Source organism: Kogia breviceps, chromosome 10 (assembly GCF_026419965.1).
Source record: "Kogia breviceps isolate mKogBre1 chromosome 10, mKogBre1 haplotype 1, whole genome shotgun sequence".
Classification (NCBI taxonomy): domain Eukaryota; kingdom Metazoa; phylum Chordata; class Mammalia; order Artiodactyla; family Physeteridae; genus Kogia; species Kogia breviceps.
Genome location: NC_081319.1, coordinates 44,318,816 through 44,341,972, shown reverse-complemented (window position 1 = coordinate 44,341,972; position 23,157 = coordinate 44,318,816). Strand labels below are relative to the sequence as shown.

At 43.7% G+C, this 23,157-nt stretch overlaps 1 protein-coding gene and 1 long non-coding RNA gene across 11 annotated transcripts in view; one reads left to right on the top strand and one right to left on the bottom strand.

Annotated features, from left to right (window-relative positions):
• MYRIP (myosin VIIA and Rab interacting protein) overlaps nt 1-3,504 on the bottom strand; it is a 213,889-nt gene extending 210,385 nt beyond the window's left edge. The window contains exons 1-2 of one of the 6 annotated variants that reach the window (XM_059075853.2): nt 2,976-3,425; nt 2,386-2,493 (exon numbers count right to left, since the gene is read on the bottom strand). The gene's annotated coding sequence lies outside the window, so the exon portion shown is untranslated. Of the gene's footprint in view, nt 1-2,028; nt 2,248-2,385; nt 2,898-2,975 lie in introns of those variants that run through there. The other 5 variants (XR_010842607.1, XM_067044556.1, XM_067044558.1 and 2 more) reach the window with 5 other exon arrangements.
• LOC136794991 (uncharacterized) overlaps nt 2,920-23,157 on the top strand; it is a 263,347-nt gene continuing 243,109 nt past the window's right edge. For 4 of the 5 annotated variants that reach the window (XR_010842625.1, XR_010842627.1, XR_010842626.1 and 1 more), the window contains exons 1-3: nt 2,934-3,861; nt 11,790-11,922; nt 19,228-19,300. This is a non-coding gene — a long non-coding RNA (uncharacterized lncRNA). Of the gene's footprint in view, nt 3,862-11,789; nt 11,923-19,227; nt 19,301-23,157 lie in introns of all 5 variants that reach the window. The other variant, XR_010842629.1, reaches the window with a different exon arrangement.

Here is a 23,157-nt window from a genome sequence, read left to right as displayed (position 1 = left end):
GGACTGGCTTAGGTATAACTACCTTTGGTTTGCATATATAAAAAAGTGAAAAACATCAAGCAGTTTCATTTTAGCTTTGAAACTAAAATGATAAATAATAATAGTAACAAAAAATAAAACTCACCTGACAAAACTAAACAGGATGTTGGTTACCCTCAGGGGAGGGGGGGTGATAGTGCCTGTAGGGGGTAACTGGGAGGCTGGGAATATTCTAGGTCTTAATCTGGGCACTTGTTACACAGGTGTGTTCAGTTTGTGAAAATCCATTGAGGGCACACTTCAGATCTGTGCAATTTTCTGGGATGATATTATAACTCAAAGGTCTGACAAGTCAGTCAACCCTCCTTAACTTGCCTTTGAGACAAACACAATAACCAGGAAGGCAAAAAGAGGGGCATGCCTAACTCTTCTCTACAAGGTATTTCAGTCTGTGTATCAATTGCTCTAAGGGCCATGGCCACAGATGAGCTCTCCTGTCTCTCTAGACAGGGAGGAAGGAGACAGGACTCAATCAATACCACTGTTAGCTTAATTGCTGAAGGTGGTTAACAGTTTACTTTCTCAGATCCTGGAGCAGACAGTTCTCCCTCCTCCTCCACACACAAAACCTAGACCACAGAGAGAACTTGACACAAAGAGATACACACCATCTCCACAGAGACAAGCCCCCCAAACACAGACACACTGCCCCACCACCAGACACAACCCCCAACTCCACAGAGACAGCCCCCAGCCCCATAAAGACAGCTAGCTTTCAGCCCACAAAGACAAACTACAGATGTGATGGCTGGGGTGGGGGTAACTAGGAGAGATGGGGCTGCCCATGGGCAGGCAAGGAACATCAACAGGAAGATGAAAAATAATATTTTCAAAGTCTTACCAAACTAAATTTGTTTAGAAAGAGGGATTTTTAGACCTGAGAATACAGTCCCAAAGTTGCTGTGAAAATATATTTAAATCACCCCCATTTCCACCCACAGCTCAGGTCCCATCCTCTTGGACCATAGTCCTCTACTTTCACATCTATCACGTACCCTGAACCCCAACTGCCTTCGGAAGACTAAAAGCAGGGATTATTCCATTTTATAGATTTAAAAAGTTGAGGCTCAAAGATGTTTGTCAGACATCACAAAACTATCTAAGTGGTCATCTCATCCCTGAGTTGGGGCGAGGGAGGCTGAGTTGGAGGGGCAGGATGATAACGCCAAAAGAGGAGGGGCGACCCTCTCCCCAGCCCAAAACTCTGAGAACTGCCCACAGCCCCACAGGAGCTGCCTCAATGGGTCTGGAGTAAATGAGTCACCTCTGGCGACATTCACACACATTCTGGGACTGGATTCCACCTTCCCCTGGGAAAGTGGGAAACCTCCAGGTCAAGGGGTCGGGAGTGGAGCGGGCAGAAATAAAGCCAGACTTAAGGCATTTTCTAAGATCAGATAGGAGCCAAGCCCAGAGCTTACTGCTTCTCTTAGGAAGTCCCTGGGTCCAAACTGGTGTGTGCAGTCCGAGTCTCTCGGATACTTACTTATCCTCGGGACAGGGCTTATTTGGGAGAAGGAAACGGAACAGGACGGATCTAAGAGCAGGCACCTAGCAAACTCCCCTACCCTGCGGAGACATAAGTAAATTAAGTGACGGGGAATGGAAGGGATGCAGCAAATGTTGCAGGTCCCCGGGTTCCCAATGAGGAATCGCTCCGCTCCGCGCTCCCCGAAGATACCCCGCGGCTACATCCAAACCTCTGAAGGGTACTTTAGAATCGGTTCCCGACCTCAACAAAAAACAGTGGAGTTGGAGGGTAGGGAGTAGGAAGGAGGAGACCGGGATGAAGCTGAAGTGAGCACCTCACACCCCGCAACAGCCGCTCCTCCCCAGGCCGTCCTAGAACCCGGCCAGAAGTAATCGACTCCGGTTCTTAGTCCGCGCACCAGCCGTGACCTTGAACGAGTCCCTGATTAGTCCCATTTTACAGAAATTAAGAGTGGAAAAGAATCAAGTCTGTCGCGCTGGGCTGCTCCGGGCGCTTACCTGATGGTTTAAGGCGCCCCGCCAGCGCGCCAGGAGCTTAGTGGGTGCGCGGTGAAGCAGCCCAAGATCTACGCGGCCAGTGGAATTGCAAACCGCGAAGGAAAGGCAGAGCTGAGCTCGGACCCCGGCAGCGGGAGAAAGGGGCGGTTCTGATTCTGCTACGACCCCCTAGCAAGTTCGATGCCCCCCCAACCCCCTCCGCAGAGGCGGACTGGCAGTGCCCCGGAGCCCTGGTTCAGGACGCTCACGGGGTGTACAGGGACACGAGAGACACCTCCATACACCCACCCCCGAAGTTGCGGCAACGTAAGGGGGAGAGTGGCGCAAAGCTGCCGGAGGGGAGGGGACGGTACTCACACGGGGTGGCCGGGCTGGAGCAGATCCGTGACCGGGGTCATCGATGGCGGCAGGGGTCATCGATGGCGGCCGCTCTCAGGCCACCGCGCCTCGGGAAGCCTGGGGCACCTGCCGCAAAGCGCCGCGTGGATTAGGCAGCTGCGAGCAGCAAGGCAGGGGCACGGGGCGGTCGGCGCGCCAGATCTGAGCTGCAGCGCTGCGGGGGCTCGGCCGCCAGAATCGCAGCCGCAGGGGGAGCTCAGAGGGGGCGCGGGAGGCGGGAGCGCGACAGCGGCAGCGGCTGCGAGGGAGGCGCCCGCGCCGCAGGGAGCCAGGGCCAGCGTGGACGCAGCCCCTGCCGACACCTGCCGGCCGGGGCGACGACCAATCAGAGGCGCCCGGAGCGGGGGCGAGTGCCGGGCACCCGGTGGGAGGGGGGCGCGCGCTCGCGCCCGTGCTGGGGCGGGGGTCGCCTGCCCGGCGGGCTTCTCAGGCCCTCCCCTCCGCGCGCAGGCGGCCCGCGCGGGAGGGGCGGGGCGCGGCGCGGCAGGGGGCGGGGCTGGGGCTGAGAGCGCCAGAGACAGAGACCCGCGCCCGGCTCTGTGCCCTACCTTGAGGCGCAGTGCGGTGTCGAGCCCCCGGCCCCGGGGTAGCCAGATGAGCCCTCAAGTCATTACCAGCTTTGAAGTCAGGCTTTTTCTTCCCTGCCCCTGCGCCCCGGGCGCCCGGACCCTCCCTGACAGCCGAATGCCTGGTAACCCGAATCCGGGGCCGGCCTGGCTTCCGGAGTGTGGGCGCCCTCCTTCCCCAGCCTCACCGAAGCCGGAGTGTCTCCAAAGACAGCTCTTCCTCACTTCATAGTGCCTGGGTATTTAAAGTCATCGTGGTGACCCATCCCCTGGTCTGGGTTCCTTTCGTTCTCTCCTGAATTTACTGCGCTAGCGACACTCCTTCGTTCAACACACGTTGACTGGTATCGCTTTTGGCTTAGAGAGCTGGATCTCCCAGGCTACTGCTCTCCCAAATGTCCCAAAGCCCCCGTCGCTGCCGCACCGCAGGACTAGTGAGCCCGCTCTGTCACAAGGACGCCCAAAGACTGCTGCCAGTGAGGACCGCATTCGGGCTCTTGCCTGGAGTTCCGGGTCCCGGAAGAAGGACTGGGAGTTGAAAGGTTCACCTTCAGGCCAGGGCTTCATTGCGCGTTTGCATCCGTCAGAGCACAGGGCCCAGAATCTTTCTAAAACGGACTGCCTCAGCCCTAACAACTCGGCTGTGGAAGCACATTATCAATTTTCGCTGCAGGACGGAAGTCGCGCCATCGTAATACAGCTACGTGGGTGATTCCTAAAACCCTGGGAACCCTCTCTCAGGACCATGGATTGAAGCTGTTCTCTCCTTGTAAATTTGCGCAGTAGAAATGGACGGCTCATTTGCTGATCTGTCGGCAGCAGCTAAAAAAGCAAAAACAAAAGAACATTTAAGAAGGGAACTTGGAAGGTAAAGGAGTTGATTTATCTAAAGATCTGGTTTCCTCTCAAGGCGATTTTATTATCCACAAATTGGTTAAAGTGGAAGAAAGTTTGTGTTTTGTTTCTATTTAATTTACATTCACTTTCAACTTTGTCTGTGCTTGATTAAGATTGGCAGTGGTACGAAAATTTAAAAGCGCAAATGAATACACGGTTAGCAAGTCCCCCTGCCACCCTTGTCTCCCAGCCTCTCAGTTTCTCTTCTGGAGGCAACCATTGCTTTTCACCTTCGTGCGTACCCTCCTAGAGAGAATCTACAACCAAATGTATTTCTCGAATGTTCTTCTTTTTACCTTTTGTTATACAAAATGGTAGGTCTAACTTCAGGCACAGATGGATTCAGGGGCTCTCAAGTGACGTCAGAAGTATCAATAGAACTGGAATCTCAGCCCCCACCTTCTTTCTTCCTCCCTCCCCCTTCCCTCCTCTCTCCCTCCTCCTCTCCTCTCTGCTCTCCTCTGTGGGCTTCATTGTTAAGCTGACCTACTCCATGGTGGCCCCTCCCGGTTCAGGCTTGTCTTCTCAGTGGTTAGGATCCAAGAATGAGGCAGTCTTTTCCTTCCCAGAATGCACATTAAATTGCCCAAGAAGACTCATTTGCCCTCTTTCAGTCATCCTTGAGCAGTCTGAGACTTGGGTATTCTGATTGTTTGCAAGGTCAGTGAGATGGACACAGTGGTGGAAGTAAGTTCGCCCAGATGTTTGCAGGTAGTTCATGACTAGTCTGCTAAGCCACGTGTAAATGCTTGTGTTCATTCATGTCCAGACACTGTGAAGACCTTTGCTTTTGCAGCTGGATCCCAGGCCATCCGGGTGAAGTTTGGCATGTAGAATGTGAAAGGATTACTCTCCACATGCGGCCTGCCAGTGGCTGCATCATGACAAAAATGGGGATGGGGTTCAAAGGTTATTTGACATCATACAGGTGTTTACAAAACTGACCTAATATATAAATTTACCTCTTTACAGACTCAAAATTAAGGTCCTAACATCTTCCCTAAGTTATAAACATTTTAAAAGAAAGACAAATAAATACAGAATAGTTCAATGATTTGGGTAAGGTCACAAATAAAACAGGAAGAAAGTACTGATGGAAATCCAGGGACGTTATGAATGAGAAAGAGCACCAGCTCCCTATTTGTCATCCTTTAGGTCAGAAACAGGCTTTAGTTCTTCACCAGAGCTCTTATTCATTTTTTTTTAACATTCCCCATGAAAAGTTTGTCATTTGAAGATGATTTGGGTAACAATGAGCTGACAACAAGATGACCTAAAATGCTCCCTCCATGATTACTCCATGCTGAGCTGTCATCCAGCAAAATTTTACTGAGTTCCAGCAATATCTACCCCTTCTTTGGCCCCTCATGACTCACAGGCTGTGCTTGCTTTTCCATTTTCTGCGTGATCTTGACCACTGTAAGAGTTTTAATGGATCCTTCCATTATCAGGAAGAGCTCATTGACTTTTGTGCGCCAAGGAAATGTATTGTCTTTTTAAATTTTATTTAAATTATTTATTTATTTATTTATTTAGGCTGTGCTGGGTCTTAGTGGTGGCATGCAGGATCTTCAGTTGAGGCATTTGAACTCTTAGTTGCAGCATGCATGCAGGATCTAGTTCCCTGACCAGGGATCAGACCCGGGCCCCATGCATTGGGAGCACAGAATCTTACCAACTGGACCACCAGGGAAGTCCCTTGTGTTTTCTTTTAAAATGTGACTCAGACAGTCTGTTTCTTAGCCATAAGATTGATGAATTTATACTGGCAGGAAAAGGACATGTCTCAGGAGGATTTGGGGTAGAATTAAAAGAGCATTAATCGCAAGACTGGGGTGCCAGTCTGACCTTACCATTTCCTATCTGTGTGACCATAGGCAAGTTACTTAACTTTGTTGAATCCCAGATTCCCTACATGTAAAATATGGTGTAATCCTCTCCATTGCCCTTAATTGTTATTAATTCATACAAGATTGTTATTAATTGATACAATGCATGTGAAATTGCTTCGCACATAATGAGATTTAATATATGTTAGTTATCTAAAAATTACAATTCTTAACCTGGAAAAAATGGACTTAAAAGGGAAATTTCTAGGCCATTTTGTGGCATTCTCTGGCATAGAAGTGGTGACCTTCACCCTCTACTTCCCTATCAGCTGAAACATAATATCTGATTTTCAAAAAAATGTATCTCTCCCTCTTCCGTGCCACTTAGCACTTCTTATGTAATATTTGGGTACATCTCCAGCCTTCCCAGCTAGACTGGAAATGTGTTGGAATTGGGACCACATCACATCTTTGTTTCCTATGAGCACCTGGAACATTATCTTGATAAATTGTAGACATCCAGTAATTATGTGTTAAATGAAAAGTAAATGGGTAAAAGGAAAAATTGAAAAATTGGACCTCATCAAAATTTTAAAAAGCATTTGTTCCGTGAAAGACCCTATTAAGAGGATGGAAAGACAAATGATATATTGGGGAATATATTTTCAAATAACATCCAACGAAGGATTTGTATTTAGAATATATAAAGAACTCTCAACATTCAAGAGTATAAATCCGCAAGCAATCCAATTAGAAAATGGGCAAAAGACGTCAAGAGATATTTTACCAAAGAGTATATACTGCTGGCAAATAAGCACAGGAACAGATGCTCAACATTATTAGCCATTAGGAAAATGTAAATTAGAACTATAATGAGATATCACTACATACCTATCAGAACGGGTAAGATAAAAAACACCAAATGCTGGGGAAAAGACAGAGAAACAGTATCACTTATGCATTGCTGGTGGGAATGTAAAATGGTGCAACCACTCTGGAAAATGTTTGGCTGGTTTTTTTTAAAACTAAAATCAGACCTGCCATACAACTCAGCAATTCCACTTTGGGCATTTATCCCAGAGAAATGAAAATTTACATTCACCCAAAAACTTGTACAAACCAAGCCAAACACAGCCCCACCATGAGACAGCAAAAGAGGAGAGGACCACGACACACATCTAGTTTGCTTGTTGAATGAGGAAACAAGATGGACGTCACTGGATTAAGTAAACACACATGTCTTTGGACAACTCAAGGCGGGGGAGAACTTCAAAACGGAAATCCTGGATTTTCTGCTCTTCAGCAGTGATGAATTAGAAAAATAAAAGACATGTGACCAAATGTGTATCTCAAATTATGAAACAGATCATACTGGACTAAACAGAAATAGAAATGCAGAGAAAAGAATTTATTGTTTCTAGTACGTATTTTTCTATTTTTTAGAACTATTTCCATTTTTTTAGAACAATTAATATTTTATTATACAGCTATTTGTTTCCTACAAAATAACAGCTTTTAAAAAGCTTTGCTGCTTTCTGCAATAAAGTGGATTCTATCTTGGAAGGACAATGTAGATGTAATAATAGACAATTTGTCATTCCACTGACTAGGGCATCTAATAAGGGATCCTGATGCTGCTGAGAGATGATGATAATAACGGTATTATTTTATAGGCATGTAGGTGACTACTGACTTACAGAGTCTTGATTTGTGACTCTCTCCTGTTACGATTTTTCTTACTATAAATCAGGTCCCTACAATAAAGCCCAGACTTGGTAATAACCTCTATAGCCAAATCAGATACACTGCTTCTCTGAATCCCAAACCAGTTCAAATCCTTGGCAACCGACTCAGACTGCAGCTGTGCTAAGGATTAATAAAATTAGCAGTAATATCCAGAAACTTGGGGCCCTGTGTGTGAGTGTGCATCTCCTTCATAACAATCCTCAAACCCTGGGGGTTGGTTTAATTGTCTTGATCTTATTCACTGAGGCTTAGCAATAACGTTGCTATTGACATGGCAAAGTCAGGCATCACCAAAGAAAAGGAAATAGATGAGGCTGCCCTTCTTCCATCTGCCTGATGCTCCCTACCCTGCCCTGCATTTTCGTTATTCCATAGCATTTGTCACCCATGAACACACTATTAACTTTCTTATTCTGTTTCCTATTTATTGTTTGTCTTCCCCCACTGGAACATAAGCTATGGGAGGGCAGAGTTCTTTGTTTTGTTCACAGATACCTCCAAGTGCCTTGGACAGAGAGAGCCTCGCACAAAGGAAGCGCTGGATGAATATGTATTGAATGAATGAAGATGCCAGAGAAAATTACACCACCATTTACAATGCAAAGACGTTCAGAGGCTTTCGTGTGTGCTGAATATTCATACTGATATTTTTTAATCAGGTGACCTGAATTTTCATATATTTTAAAGTTCCTTCAAGAAGTGAAGAATCTCTGAGCACTGAAGCCCATCGGCTCTTTGGTGCGGCTATTGGCAGACTCTTGGAGGGCTCACACCAAGGAGTACTTCCCAGAACTTCTGCTGCCTGTGTCCTTGTCCCCACGGTGAGCCACAGCCACCCCCTGCCTCTGCAGGAGACCCTCCAACACTAGCAGCCCCAGATTCTAGTATCCACAGCTGACAAGAACTGAGTTCTACAGACAAGTAGGATATGAAAGAAAGCTTCCATAGTCAAATAAGTTTGGAAAATGCTGGGTTAAATAGAATGAAATTGACTTTTCTGCTGAGGTGCTCCTAGAACTGTTAATGTGCTATTGTGCATTGCAAGTGTTTAAGAGGGAGTGTGGGACTTCCCTGGTGGCGCAGTGGTTAAGAGTCCGCCTGCCAATGCAGGGGACACGGGTTCAAGCCCTGGTCCGGGAAGATCCCACATGCCGCAGAGCAACTAAGCCTGTGCACCACAACTCTAGAGCCTGCGCTCTAGAGCCCGCGAGCCACAACTACTGAAGCCCACGTGCCACAACTACTGAAGCCTGCGTGCCTAGAGCCCGTGCTCTGCAACAAGAGAAGCCACCGCGATGTGAAGCCCACACACTGCAATAAAGAGTATCCCCTGCTTGCCACAACTAGAGAAAGCCCATGTGCAGCAACAAAGACCCAACGCAGCAATAATAAAATATAAAATGAATAAATAAATCTTAAAAAAAAAAAAAAGAAGTGAAGAATCTCAATGCTCTTTGCAATGATATTACCAGTTCATTGAGGATATTCCTCCGCTCAACAATCCCCCCCTCCACCAGCACCACCACCTTTAAGAAAGACCCAAGAGCCTTCTGGCTCCAGGAGACAGAAAAGTGGATTTTACATGGAACATAAAAATCTAAGGGTGAGGGAAAGGAGGACATAATGTAGGGGATGTTTCTACTCTGTAAGAAGAGAGGAAAAAAAGAAGAAGGAACACTCTCTCTTCCAGGAGAGGAAGAGAATAATTTGGAAGGAATGTGAGTACCTTAGAAAGACACTACTTGGTTCTTCCAAGGATCCAGGGCTAAATCTTTTCTTGGTCCTTTCAGAAATGTGGAAAGGTGGTGAGAAAATGAAAGCGAAAGATCATTTGAAGTGGACCCTGAGTGCAGAAGGGGCTAGTAGATTTGAGCCCCTGAGAGACTGAATACACAAATGGAGAACAGCCAGACCATATATGGCAACAGGACTCTGACCCAAGACCTCTCCAGCAACCAGCCCAGGAAGACAGACCACAACTTCTACAGCAATCAGGCCTCAGTGGACTTGGCCAGTGGCTACCAGGTTCCTTATTTTTTTTGTCCCTGTTTCCAATTAAGACTAAGTAGAGAAGGCCGAATATGCTCCCAAACCAATCACATAGGCTGCTCTGCTCCTAGTTAACCTACCTCCAGCTTCCCCCTGCCAACAGCCTCCAATCAGAGCACGAGTGAAGGCTTCCCTTTTTTTCATTATAAAGCTTTCCTAGTCCCCTGCTTGCCTTTGAGTTTCTGCCAAGCACAAACTCTAAATAAAAAGCTTCTGTTTGTTCTCATTTGGTGGTCTTCATGTATATCCATAGTTTTCCTAAAGGTCCCACCAAGACATTCTGCATTGCTCACGACTGCAGACCCCAGCCTTCAACCAGGCTTGATACCCACAGGAGCTACATGTGGCTTGTCAAGTTCTCACCAACACTGCAAGTCAGCCCTGGATCTGGACTCCACCCGCTCTGTGTTGAATTCCTCAGCTATTTGTTCTCAGTTTTGTTATTGGTCCCCATTTGTTTGGCATCCTTGGCGGAATCAGGTCATTCTTTTCCAATCCATTTTGCTCTCTGTTTTGCATTGTGTCATCTAAAAGTGTTTGTCATATGAAAGACAATCACAGAAGAGAACACAGGCGTAGGACCTATAAGCTTAAATTCGTGGTTCTCACTAAACCAGAGTCCAATTAAACAAATTTTGCCAAGTTACCAATAAAACTAGGTGAGGTTCTCTTTCTATAACATTTGTTTGTTCTGAGAGCTTGGCTTTTATCCCAAGAGGATGTTCTCTTTGGTTTTCTACCTGCCTGGAGGTGCCAGCTGTCAGACCTGCGATCAGAGGCAGCCAACCATAAGGCTGGGAGTCCGAGATACAAAGTGCATATGCATCACTTTGGATTCACTGTTGCCTGCTCTCAAGGGATCATCTAAGTCTCAGTCCTCTCCCCCTCCTCCAGGAGAAGCTCCTCCTTTCTACCTGAACTCTTGTTACAGTCCTAATTCTTGTACCTATTGTTCTAAGTAGCATAACTTCATCAGTGATGATTTGGATCTTCAGTAGCCACTCTGGGGACATTTGGCTTGAACACAATTGTTCATTTGAGAAGCATCTTAGAAAATAAAGGGACTAAGATTTCTCAGTTTTAATGGGCAGCAGGCAGAGGCCTCCAAACGAAATTCTGATCGAAAAATTGCCTCACTGAAAGATTCTTTGACCAAAGTTAAATAGCAACCTGACCAACTTAAGCAACAACAAACTAGACTCGTTTCCTGAATAAATTCTCCCTCTTTGTCCTTCAGTTGCCTCCCTATATCCAGCTCTCCCACTACCCACCTTTTTTAAAATAAATTTATTTATTTATTTTTGGCTGCGTTGGGTCTTCGTTTCTGTGCATGGGCTTTCAGGGGCTACTCTTCCTTGTGGTGTATGTGCTTTTCATTGCGGATTGCAGTGTCTTCTCTTGTTGCGGCGTACAGGCTCTAGGCATGTGGGCTTCAGTAGTTGTGTCTCGTGGGCTCTAGAGTGCAGGCTCGGTAGTTGTGGCGCACAGGCTTAGTTACTCCGCAGCATGTGGGATCTTCCCAGACCAGGGATCAAACCCATGTACCCTGCATTGGCAGGTGGATTCTTAACCACTGCGCCACCAGAGAAGTCCCCCACTTCCCCTTTATCCTTCTGATCTCTCTGCCTCTACACTTCTGTCAGCTCCTCCCTCTTTGTTACCTTGTCCAGATCTCCTACCTTTTCCTACTAACTCTCCTAAAACCCTGTATACCGATTGTTTCTAAAAATCCATCCCTCCCATGAGTCAGGTATGCCTTGGGCCTCAGCTGAATTAACAGTTATAATTCAGAATTTCTCAAACCCAGACAAGGCCAGCTACTATTTGGAGAATTTAGACTTCCTTTGGGTATGTATGTCTCAGGGTTACTTGAATTATGTTAACTTGTACACACGTTGGTTAAAATCTCAGATGCTCAATCCTGGGTGGCAAAAACTGATTGAACTAACACAGAAAGGGATCTACAGAGTCCCTCTTTCTACAATAAACCCAAGGGTCAAAAGAGGCCTCCCAATTAGGGCAAAAAGCCATACCCAAAAGATTCTCAGTAAAATTTGATTAGATAATTCAATCATGCACGCAGAGAAAAGAGGAAACTGTAGGTGATTATAGCCATACAATCCACTCCCTCAGGGATACATCAGTTATCCCTCTATGATCTGGTAACTGGAAGACCCATGCTTTTAGGAGTTTCACCTCTGATATTCTACCCTGCTGCATGCAGAGATGGCAAAAAATTGTAAGGAACTCACGTACTCAATCTTATCATCAACAGGTTAAAGATGCCTTCCCGCAACATCTTCCTACACAGCCTCAGCTTCCTCATGATCTGAAACCAGGAGATTTCATGTATTGGAAGGGACATTGGAGAAAAACTACTCTTGAACTTCATTGGGGGACTTTATCAGGTACTGTAACAACAAATACAGCAGTGAAACTCCAGGGAGTCAGTCCTTGGGTCCATGTTTCACGACTGAAGAAACAATTCAGAATTCCACACAGCTGGTAGGCTGTTCCAGTAAGGGATCGCAAATTTAGGATTCTCAGAATTCCTCTACTCATAGCCAACCTTTGGAAGTAAACAGTTGTCCTAGGACCTTTGCAATATGCAGATGACTTAGGATAGTAGACAGCTTCTGCCCAAGACATGGGACTAAAACCCCTGACTAATTACCATTTTGTTATTCATCTACTTGCTTATAACCATTCTTCTTCTCATTTTCTATAAACTTCTGGTTATTGTCCATCCATCCTGGCCCCTTTTCTCTTCTCGTTCCTCTTTATTACAATTGTTAGATTAAAGCACACTTTCTAACACCCAAATAGTAGCCACTAATCTGAATCTTACTGATTCAGGAATATTTCATCCATCACCATGATCATCACAATAAAAAACTCTGGACAATTCCAGTCTTATCAAGCAAGATCATAGGGAATTACGGCCAATGGCATTTGCATCTACACAAACAAATGAACTTAAATAAATCAACATGCAGATTTGGTAGTGTCCTCTCTCCCAGAAAAAGAACCAATTATTACAACTAGTTCTACATTTGCATTCAACAACCTTTATGGGATGATGAGCCAATTACTTGCCACCTGGAAGAGATTAATAACAGATCCAAATATGTAACTCGGCTACTGAAGACCTTTCTTCTGACCGCCTGCTGTCAACAACTCTTTTTCTCCTGGATTTCCATGTGCCCCCTACTGGATACTATTTCCCTTGCAACCAGGATGCCTGGTCTTGTTTTCCTCAGGCTAATACCTCAAGCACCTTAGGAATAGTATTCCAAGACTTGTCTGTACAGGAAGACCCTAATTCGATATATCACCAACTTAGAAAATTCCAACTCAGATGCAGGTTCCCCAATGAGCCTACCGTTGATGATTCAAGCACTCCAACTGGGGAAATTACTAATTGTTTATGTGAACAATCAGAGCAGTGTTCCCAATGGTGTGAATCATTCAAGTAGGAAGTACTCTAAGAAGCTTATTAACTTTGGCAGAAGTTATTAGCACTACCATCTCCATCCTAGATTAAATACAGACCAATCTTAACTCATCAGCACAAGTAGTGATGAACAATTGCATTGCTCTAGATTCCTCGTTGGCTAGTCAGGGAGGTGTCTGTGCCATTGCTAACACTTCTTGCTCTACTTAGATTAATGAAACAGGCAAAGTCGAACAGGCAATACACTGCCTTCTGGAGAAAACTACTTGGCTTTTTAAAGTTGTTCCTCATAGCCCATGGAATTTGTTCACTTGGCCTAGGTTGAGCAATTGGGTTCCTGGTTCTAAAGCATCTTATCTTATAGGGACTGTTAATTATTCTTGTCTTTGTCAGAGATCATGATACTGACCCCTTGCATTTTGTCCAGAATCATAAATCCCCCCTGCACAACTGCTCTCTTGCCAGCTAATCACCATGATGCTACAACAACAAAAAGCTCAAGATGATCTTGCAATACAGTTGACCATGAAGGCAACCGAACGATTGCCAAACAGTGACGATCTGGATCTGTAGCCTTTCCTGTATTGGTCTGAACATCATGCAAGTGAAAGGACGACCGAAAGGGGGACTGAGAGACTGAATATACAAATGGACAATGGCCAGCACAATATATAGGGCAGTAGAATATTGACTCAGAACCTCTGCAGCAGCCAGTTCAGGGAGTGAAAACGCAACCTCTACAGCAATTGGCCTAGAACAATTAGCACTTTGTTATTTATTTATTTATTTATTTATGGCTGTGTTGGGTCTTCGTTTCTGTGCGAGGGCTTTCTCTAGTTACAGCAAGCAGGGGCCACTCTTCATCGCGGTGCGTGGGCCTCTCACTATCGCAGCCTCTCTTGTTGCGGAGCACAGGCTCCAGATGCGCAGGCTCAGTAGTTGTGGCACACGTGCTTCGTTGCTCTGCGGCATGTGGGATCTTCCCAGACCAGGGCTCAAACCCATGTCCCCTGCATTGGCAGGCAGATTCTCAACAACTGTGCCACCAGAGAAGCCCCTAGCGTTTTGTTAATAATTGCCAACTTTTTGCCCTAGCTTCCAACTGAGGACCAACCAAAGAAAGCCAAACATGCTTTCCAAACCAACCTCGTAAGATGCCCCACTTCTAGTTAGCCTGCAGCCAGATTTCCTATGCCAACAAAACCTTCAGTCAGCACATACCTAAAGCCTTCTTTTTTTCTTTTCGTATAAAGCTTTTCTACACTCCTGCCTGCCTTGACTCTACCAAACACTAGTGATGGTGGCTTCTCATTTGCATGGTCTCCATTTATTTCCACAGCCCATCTGGAATTCTAGAAGGAGACAGACTCACTTGGATCCCATCTGGCAACACAGAGCAGCTGCTGCCAAATAGGAATGGAATTGTGGCAGATTTAAAGTGAGAAAGAACAGGAGATGGCACCGTGATACTCCCTTGGCTCCTATCCAGCAAGGAAGGAATTCATAAATCTCTATATACTCCCTGTGAAAGAATGTGGAAGGTACTAGGAGTTGAGAGCCAGCAAGCTTGTAGGGGCCACTATTTGGGGGGGACTGGGCAATACTGCTGCAGGGAATGTGAGGTGGTTTGCCATGGGAACTGATGCAGGATTTGTCTGAAATTCAGAGGCTCTGTGACGACATTAAGAGCCAAAGGGGGGTCAGGCCATCAATGGAAAGACCCCAAATCCTCACCATGCCAAGAACACTATATTAGTTGCTGTGTAACAAACCAACTCAAAACTTAGCAACTTAAAACTGTAAGCATTTATTTAGCTTATCATTCTATGGGTTGGCTGGGTGGTTCCTTGAATTGGTCTGGCTCGACTTTTATTGCTAGGCCCATTCAGGAAGTAGGTTGACTTGATGACTGAATGATCTAGGATGGGCTCACTCACTGAGGTCATCTAACAATTCCTTTTAGTGATTTTCTGTGCTTTTCCTTCACTACTTTTGTTCTCTCTCCACCATTCTGAAAATAAGCCATAGTTTCAATTTCAAGGCATTTACAAAAACATTTTTGGATATTTATCAGTTAATCAGCAAGCACAGTGATGCTCCTAGTAATAATTTACCTGGCAGTCTCCTTCTAACATGAATTTTCAGCTTCTTTCCATGTATGACCTTAAAACTCAAACACACTACAGACTCTACAGTATTTTTTAAGATGAACATGGGCAGGAGACAGGGGCTATCCACACTGACAGTTCAGTTATTTGAAGCTCTCTTATTTCTTTGTGATATGAAAACTGAGAATGTAGCATTATTCCCATGTGATGGCCATCACATCTTTTGACTTAAATCACTGATGATGAGCCCTTCCATATGCTTATCTGGGGACTGTATATATCATACAGGAAGTCCTGCAATTCAGTGAACCAAGCTCAATTAATATTACTAGAAGGAAACCCTGTTTCCCTAACAAAGATCCTCCCAGGGTTTATTGTACAAGGAGAGAAAATTCCTGGAGGACTGGGTGACGTTTTAGGCATCATTCCTATTCCATCACCAAAATTTATTTCCCATAGGTGCTCATGGCTGCATCTATCATGTTGACCTCAGTAGATTGCTACCTTTCCTCCAATAAACATATCCAAACAGGGATACAAGTCCTTTCCTTGTGTCTCCAGAGGACACTTGAGATAAGTTTTTTTTTTTAATCATTGACAATCAGGGGGAAATGGAAATAATATAGACAGTACCATTATTTGAGACCAGTGTTTCCCAAATTTTGTTCCACAGAATATTAACTTGGGAAACTATTAGAAGATGTTCCATGAGAAAGGTGTTTTGTGGTTGAACAAAGTTGGGAAATGGTATACGCTATACCTGCTCCATATATACTAAAACATAACATGAGCATAATAAAGGCTCTGAGAAGTCCTGCAACAGACTTCTAGCTTTTCCTAATCCAGTGATTTTCAAGTTTATGAAAGCATGGAACCCTTTAGTTTAGCACACAACCAATATTTTATGAACAGCCTGCCCTATGATACCAGTCTAGTCACCTGTATTGTACCTCAACCATTACATATGGACCCCATAAGGCAGAGATTGTGCTGGAGTTTCTTCTTTCCCACATCCCTCTTCAGCTTCTACATAGTACATGCTGTCCTCAAAGTTCGAGATGAACTCCTCCATGTATAGAAAAAGAGAAGGAGGTCAAGGCTTTCTCATGACTATTTGAACTCTGCAGTTACAATTCTTCTTTCTCTCTGAGACGTCTTTCCTTTTCAAGATGAGTAGTACCTGGAATCCTCTCTCACAAGACAGGAGAGAACTGTAGAACAGTTGTCAAGAGCAAGAACTCTGGAGTCTGACTCTACCCCATCTTAACTTAAAATCTCCATGCTTCAATTTTCTCATGTATAAAATGGTAATAATAGTAACTACTTCATAGGATGGTGTGAGTATTAAATGGGTTAAAACATGTGAAATACTTAGAACTGGGTCTGGAATATAGGGTGTATTCTGAAGTGTCAGTAATTATTCGTTTCACTTAGATCTGGCAGCCCTCAGAAGAATATCCCCATCAGACTGCAATGCTAATTTCAAATGCATACAAAAGGGACACATCTTGAGGAGCTAGGGATTTGTTTTATCCTGGTTGCAAATATTTTGACAGCATGACTTTCTATGTGGTACTACAATAGTTAATTGATACATTTTGCATTTTCATTTTTGTATTTTATAATTACAAAAGTAACACATTATAACACTGGGAGCCTATAAAACATAAAGAGGCATTAAAGGGAGAAATGCACTCAAATTATCTGTCTTTAGAAACCCCAGTGGTAATATTTTGTTATATACATATATATATGACATAATACACTTCTAGAAATATTTTTCTCTTGACAAAAAATTATGTACACTTTTCCATGTCAATTAATATTCCTTAGAAACACTATTTTAACAGCTGCAGACTAACCCATCCTATGAATATATTATGGTTCATTCCTGAGTGGTTCATTCACTGGGATGATGTGGTGAATTACCCACCACAAAACCAGTTTTAACAGGAGGAACCCACACAGTGTTCATCTGCCGAAAGATTATTAAGCCCTGTCAATTCTTTCCATCGGATTTCCCACTCATACCATGTCCACCTCCTAGTCTTCATTATTTTTGAGGGTAAATGAATTCAAGTCAAGCACATCCACAAGTCAGCCAGAGAAAGTCAAAAGACTCAAAGGCAGGGCTTATTAAATAAGATTAAAGGAAATGGTATTCTTTTGTCCATGATCTGTCAATTCTTTCTATACTTATTATTCAAGCATTAACAACATCTCTTGCTTCACATTTTGCTTAGCGTCCTTCTACTTTCTATAAAAACAGGAGTATTCCCTACAATGCATCTCATTCCATAACACGTCAGGGCATAAAATTGGCCAACACATCCTTCCTTCATTTTCAGGAGAAAATGAAGAGCTCTGGTACGCTTCAGGAATAAAATATGGTAGAAATAAGTTATCCAGAGATCCAAATACTGAAGCACCTAAAATACAAAATTTGCTCTTAATGGACTTTTTTTCCTAGTGATCTTCTATGTTTCAAATTATGCAAGTAGAATTAGTAATGAGTGAATTTGCTTTGGTGCCAGTGGTGATGGCAGAATCTACAAAGCAGTGAGTGATCAACCAGTTGGAAACATCACAGCAGTCGAATTTTCACATTAGAGGCAATGAGATACAGAGTGTACTATGCATTGGACATCTATTATTGTTTTACCTTTTGGCAATTGTCCCTTCTTCACAGTCCATCTCATTGTTCCAGCTTCTAGGAAGGACCCAGGTACGGCCACCACGTGTCTAACCCCCTGGCCACAGTGACTGAGCTGGGTTACTCAAGTGAGATCACTAATATTCAGTTGAGGGACTTTCACTCCACTATTGAGAAAGAGGGACTATTAATAAAACTGGACTTGACATGAATAGAATAAGTGCCAGAGCTGCTTACAGCCATCTTTCTGAGAACAAAGGTGTGTGCTGCATAAGAAATCATTCTGAATTATTTAGTTCATCATTTTGTGGGCTGCCAGTGTGGGCTGGGCTCAGCTGAGTGGTTTTTCTGGTCTTGGCTGGACTCACTTCGTACATGAGTGGGCAGGCCTGGCTGGGCTAGGAAGGCCTCACTGGGGATGGCTTGTCTCTAGTGGTCTCATGTGGGCTCTCATTATCCAGCAGACCAGCTCAGGCTTATTCATATGGCAGAATCATGGTTCCAAGAAAGTGAGCAGGAACATGCTAGGCCTCTTGAGGACCAGGCTCTCAACTGGGGTGATGTCACTTGCCCTGCATTCTAGTTGTCAAAACAAGTCTCAAGTCCAGGCTGGATTTAAAGCAGTGGAGAAATCGACTCCATCTCCATGTAGAAAGAGCTATCAAGTCACATCGCATGGAGGCCTAGATAAGGGGAAGGAAATCATTATGGCCTTTTTATAAATAATCTCCATCCATGTGTCCATCTTCTGGCCACAGTTATTCATGTCCTTTCCACGTGCAAAATACACTTACCTCCTCCCAAGACCTCCTTCCATCTGGATTGGAGTCCCTGATTTGGGGACCTACATTCTGCCACATGAGGCCCCCCTTGATTGGAGGCCTGTGAATTTAAAAAAAGACACACCCAACATACAAATGTGAAACATGGACAAGATGACCAAAATAGACTTTCCCATTCAAAATACTCTGTAAAGGACAATTCATCCTGTGAAAAACTTTATAAATTTCATGGACCAAAGGACCCCATCACTGTTGGAGAAAGTCATTGAGGGACATAACGGTTGACCCTCAAGCTGGACCTGTCCTTGGAATGTTTGTTCTGCCCACTGTTCCCACGCTAGGAGCTGTTTCAAGGATCCAGCCTTAAGAGCATAAGGTGTCGTTGAGACCACCTGGACGGTATACGTGATTGAACCTAGTTAAGGCCTCTGTATAAACTTTTAACATTCTGGCAAGCAGATGAGATCTACTCGTCTTGCAGCCACCCAAGACAAGCCTCCTGTGTAAACTCCCTTGCTCATTAAACCTGCCATCTACTAATCTGGACTCGTCCTCTCTTTTTTCAGTCCCTCCTTGCCCTCTGTGTGCGGGACCCAGTTTGCAAACCAACAGTCACAGAACAGGAGATGCTGCAGATTGCAGGCTGCAGAGAAAGGTCCCAACAAGAGGCAGTGAAGCATTTTTTAAGTAGCTGTTTTCTTCTTTGGTCTCTGCAGATGCTGACAACACAAATCCTGGTTCTAAGTGACTTGGCCAGATTCCTGTCTACAGATCAACCAGGATTTTCTGGTAAATAAAACATTCATACATTTTTTATTAGTGCATGATGCTTTTTTTGAAGTTGTTATTGTCATTTTAGAGTACACCCTAAATCCTGATGTTTAGTACAAGGTATGATGAGTGAACTATTTACACTGTGTTTTATCATTAAAATTTAGTGTTTTCTATAAAATGCTACTTTTTTTCTATTTTCTACTAAGTCTAGATTTAATTGAGTCCTAGGATGTATTTTTGTTAACTAAAGGTTTTCTAAACCTTAGGTAGCTTTTTAACATTTTAATGCTTTTTGTTAAGAGACAATATACCTATAGGAAAGTACACCTACCATGTATGTATAACTTGATGAATTTTCCAGTTGCACACATTTGTGTAAACAGGATGCAGATCAAGAAACAGAATGTTACCACTACCCCTCTGGTAGATAGGGCTTCTCAACCTCAGCATTGTCGATGTTTTAGGCTGGATAATTCTTTGCTGCGGGGAGCTGTCCTGCACCTTGTAGGATGTTTAGCAACACCCCTGGTCTCTATCCACTAGCTGCTGGTAGCAACCCTCTTCCTCAGTATGACAACCAAAAGTGTCTCTCTCCAGACATTGCCAAATATCCCTTGGGGATCAAATTATACCTGGTTGAGAATCACTGCCTCTAGGGTAACCACTATTATGACCTCTAATAGCATAGATTAATTTAGCCTGTTTTTTACTTTATATAAATACTCCACTTGTATCTGGCTTCATTCTCTGAATATTATATTTGTGACAGTCACTCATATTTTTGTGTGTAGCTGTAGACTGTTCATTCTTGTTGCTGTGTAGGACTCCGTTACAAGAATATACCACAATTTATTTATCCATTCAACTATTGAAGGGCATTTTGATAACTGCTAGTTTTTAACATATATATATATATATATATGTATATATATACACACACACATACATAATTTTTAAACTCGTTTATTTCTTATCATACTTTATAACCCCAATTACATACCATACCTTCTAAAAATGTTTTTGAAGTTAAGGTATCTAAATTTTGGAAATTTTGTTAACCTGGATCAAATCACATGCTAGGCATTTAAGTAAAGTACTTTTTAATGAATTTATTTTTTATTTATTTATTATTATTTTTGGCTGTGTTGGGTCTTTGTTGCTGCGTGCAGGCTTTCTCTAGTTGCGGCGAGCGGGGGCTACTCTTTGTTGCAGTGTGCAGGCTTCTCATTACAGTGGCCTCTCCTGTTGCGGAGCACGGGCTCTAGGCAGGTGGGCTTCAGTAGTTGTGGCTCACGGGCTCTAGAGCGCAGGCTCAGTAGTTGTAGTGCTCGGGCCCAGCCGCTCTGCGGCATGTGGGATCTTGCCGGACCAGGGCACGAACCCATGTCCCCTGCACTGGCAGGCAGGTTCTTAACCACTGCGCCACCAGGGAAGCCCTAAGTAAAGTATTTTTTATGGTAGCTTCTTAAAGAAACCCAGAGTGGGCCACTGATCCTGAGGATGAAGTTGGGAGGGGGAAGAGAAGAGTCCAAGTTCAGTGCAACCGCTATTTACTGAACACCTGTGACTGTAAGGCACTATTGTTGGCTCTGGAAATGTGAAGTGAATAAGACAAGTTCTGTGCCTTTAAGAAGTTTATCAGTCCTTTCCTCCTACTGATGGCCAGTCTTTCTCTCCCAGGCCTGATGTGATCTAATGGTACCTGCTGCTTGGAAGGTTGCCTCTGATGAGAAGATCTGGCTAGTGCCAGGAGCTGTATCTCGTTTAGGTCCTTGTCAAGAAGGATGAAAGCCGGGGCCCTGAGGGACTTCCTGGTGGTCTAATGGCTAAGACTCCTTGCTCCCAGTTCTAGTTCTAGTCCCAGATCTAGTTCCCAGGGAACTAGATCCCACATGCATACTGCAACTAAGAGTTCACATGCCTCAGCTAAGAAGCCTGCGTACTGCAACAAAAAAAAGGTGGGGGGGGGCAACAAAGGTCCACATGCAGCCAAATAAATAAATAAATATTTTTAAAAAACCTAAAGTGTACAGTTCAATAGCTTAAGAAAAGGAAAAAAAAAAGCAGGGACCCTGGGGTTGTAGCCCCATCACCAGGGTAAGGAAACAGGGAAGGGTTTTGAACAGAAACCTTAGCTAAGAATAGGCAAGGTACAGGCTACAGAGGCAAAATGTGCCCAGTCTTCCAGAGACCCTAATCCCAGGGGAGACTGCATGGGGCATGGGGGGACCCGTGGTAGACACAGCCCCCAGGAAATGCAGCTAACAGAGAGGATTGAAATGCTAGTGATGCTCCACAAATCACTTTATAAATCTAAAAACTTCATTTACATTCTTAACACGCATCCTTCTAGACAAAGGAAATGTGAGCCTAGAAAAAGAATGACTCTGCAGGGCTTCTCTTTTTAAAAAAATAGGCTAATTTGGTCTTTAATAGGTTTTAACCAAAATGAGTGACTGCCCTTTTACAAGAAGAGTTTCATCATCAGTATTCTATAAAGCATCTTTGTCTCATCTTCACTACTCAAATATTTCCTTAACTATCTACAACTTCAATACAATGGAAACAAAGGCCAGTGGAACTGGTATCTTCCTTCCTACTTATTCATCCTGTCGGCGAAAAATTAATCAGTTGATCTAAGAAAGAACTGGAAAATTTTATTCGAGCCAATTTTGAGGATTATAACCCAGGAAGAGCATCTCGGAAAGCTCTGAGAACTGTTCTGCGGCGTTAAAAGTCAAGACAGTTTATATAAGTTTTATGAGACAGAGGGCTGTACAATAAATGACGTTTTATTGACAGTTTACATAATCCAGATTTAAGCGCCAAGATCAAGAAGGAATGTTATCTTTTAAGGAGTTGTTTTGTTGGTGCTAGGAGAATGTTGCTGTTTATGGTTGAGCAGGTATTCCTACTGATGGGGTAGGTTTGGTCGATGCATAATGCAGATAAACAATGCACAGTGAGGGGAGAGGGAGGCCAAAGGGCAGAGAAGAATTTTTATATTCTTGTCTTGCCATAAACATGAACTTTATTTCACAATTCTTCTCAAGCTTCTGGAGACTTTCACTTCTCTTCCTCAGTTTATGTTTCTTCATTGTTACTACACACTCTTTAAACCCAGTACCATTTAATTAAATTGACCAAATGATTATGTTGTGAGTTTATTTAGCATTAACGTTTCAATTAAGGTCTCATTATAATTATCAAATTATAAATTAAAAAAATTAAAGAATTTCAATCCAACATTGGAAGATTTCTAAATTTTCTCTTAAGTAAATCAATAGGAAATAGAGGAATATGTTCATTTTTATTACCATGTACATACTCATTATTGAATAGATCGTTGCAATAAACTCAGGCTTTATTTCCAAGAAAATTTTAGATGGCATTTGTGAAAATGATATTTCAACTGCTCTACTGGACAATCCTTTAAGCACCTTGCCTAATTCATTAAAAAAGCAACAGGCAAAGCAAAAGAAAGCAAACCAAACTCACGCAAGCTTTTTAATAGTCCTGTTGTGTGCAGGCAGGAACTGCCAGCCTCCCCTACACCACTCCCCATTCCCCTAAGGCCAGCTAGAAAATTAGAAGAACAATGAGTCATTCAATCCCTGAACTGCAGCCTTAATATTCAAAAGTCAGACTTTTATTTTTGTTTCTTGTCCAGCACGAAAATCCCGAAAGAATACATTTTTCACCGAATTTATTCATCACATGCTAAAATGATCCAGAACAAATATACAAGACCTTCCATTGAACTACTTGTGCCTTCCCATTAATCTGTCTCAAAAAACTCACTGCAAGGGATTTGTAATGGGTTATCACATGATAACAGAAGTGTTTTTCTCTTTAAATTTCTTGCTTACTTA